Genomic DNA, 2,085 nt, shown 5'->3' with positions numbered 1-2,085 from the left:
GGGGACATCACTCAGTTTATTCCACTCCCGAGTGACCAGAGGAGCTCCACCGAGATAATACCCCATCCCGGCTTAGGGTCGTGATACACACGCACCCGAAAGTCCACTTACGCCAATACACAGGCTTTTCACACTTAAACAAAAACACACGTGCATGCACCATGTAATGCCATATCAATGCACAAAAAATAACCAACCAACATATATCAATAAAACAAGCAACTTTCATTTTTTGTTGAAACATTCACAGAATCCTTAATGAACTTATCCAAGTTTTGTGGTAAGATGGTGGTTTGACACATGTAGCTAGAGAACTCTTTTGCTTAAGTTTTCATGTGAGTTTGGAGAGGATTGAGAGCATATAAATGCAGTAAATTGTGATAAGCGTTCATTGATCTGTTGAATTGGGCACTTCTTTTGAGAATATCATTACATGGTTTGCAGTACAATGGTGGATATACTTGGGATATGACGAAGGTCAACTTAGGATTAACGTTTGAGCCTTTCAAGTTATCCTTTCCATCATAGACCCCTAGTAGCCAACTTTGAGCCAATAAAACACTTGTAGCTTTTTCTTTTCATATGCCCATATCATCCATGCCTCTCCACATTGGAGTATAACCTATACACAGATTTTCTTACCCTTTTTACTTCCAAGTGTATATTAGGTGTGGAATTTGTATTTTCTTTCTTTAATTTTATCATTTTCAATTAAAAAAAAAAAAGAGAAGAAGAAGACGACGGAAAAAAAGAGAAGAGTACAAGTTGCAAAGTGTTCAATTGAGTGAGCTCCAAAAAAAAAAAAAAAAAAAAGAAGTTGATATAGATGGAAAGAATACAAAAGTGGCATGTGTTTGTCCATCAAATTGTTGAAAAAAAAAAAAAGGAAGAAGAAGGAAAAGCTTTATTATTTGATGAACTGAAAAGTTGGAGAGTATATCAAGTGAGAAGTGTGGTCTATTGAGATATTTAATAAAATTCCCTTTGTATGTACTTGGAAGTTTTTGAATCCCTTTCATCCTTTTTTTTTTATATAACTCCAAAACCAAGCCACATTACAACCTTTTGTGTTGACCATTCTGATCCTAAATAAGCTGTTGAAAAGATTGATGGAAGTCTCATTTGTTAGTGTTCCTATCATAAGATCATGTTTCAGGATCAACCCACTAGGACCCTTCAGGATTACCTCCACCCTACACGCACAGCCACACCATCATGCATCATGTTTCTAGCTAATATTCGCTAATTGGATTTTAAAACAGGGATGATACAGCTACTCCCTACTTTTCATGGCTTGGAAAATGAAAATCCATATGTGCACATTAGGGAGTTTGAGGAAGTAATTGCAACTTTTCATAGTCAAAATGCAACTGATGACATTGTGAGACTTAAGTTCTTTCATTTCTCTTTGAATGATAGAGCTAAGAGTTGGCTATACTCTTTGAGACCACGATCTATTGGGTCATGGAATGAGATGACTCAGGTCTTTTTTAATAAATACTTTCCCCAACATAAGACCAATGTTTTAAAAAGGCAAATCTCCACCTTTGTACAAAAGGATAGTGAGACTTTGTATCAGTCTTGGGAGAGATTTAAGGAGCTATTGAGTATGTGTCCTCACCATGGGTATGAGAATTGGCGCTTAGTGAGCTATATTTATGAGGGACTTACACCTAGAGAGCGTCAATTTGTGGAGATGATGTGTAATGGTGAGTTCTTACAGAAAGATCCTGATGAGGCTATTCAATGAGCTTGCTGAAAAAGCTCACACTTGGACTGGACCTAGTGCTACTGAGAGCACAAATAGGTCACGACCTGCAGGAAACCTAAATGGTGGTGGAATTTACCATCTCAGGGAAGAAGATAACCTAAAGGCTAAGGTTGAGATGCTCACTAGGGAGCTAGAGGTGTTGAAGAATAAAGACTTAAAGCCAACACACGTGGCTAATCATGCAGAGTCTTTTCGACGATGTTTTGTGTGCGGTGGGATAGATCACCTTGCCCAAGAGTGTCCCACATTTGCTGAGATGAGAGGGATGTATGAGGAACAATGTAATGCCTTAGGTATGTACATGAAGCCTGTTG

General features: G+C 37.9%; 1 non-coding gene across 1 annotated transcript; it reads right to left on the bottom strand.

The window, feature by feature from the left end:
• Positions 1 to 1,521: 1,521 nt before the first annotated feature.
• Positions 1,522 to 1,629, bottom strand: LOC122298022. The gene has a single exon (XR_006239079.1). It is a non-coding gene; the product is annotated as a small nucleolar RNA R71 (small nucleolar RNA).
• Between the last annotated feature and the right edge of the window lie 456 nt (positions 1,630 to 2,085).

This window comes from Carya illinoinensis, chromosome 15 (assembly GCF_018687715.1).
Source record: "Carya illinoinensis cultivar Pawnee chromosome 15, C.illinoinensisPawnee_v1, whole genome shotgun sequence".
In the NCBI taxonomy this organism is placed as follows: domain Eukaryota; kingdom Viridiplantae; phylum Streptophyta; class Magnoliopsida; order Fagales; family Juglandaceae; genus Carya; species Carya illinoinensis.
This window is presented reverse-complemented; position numbering and strand designations above follow the sequence as displayed.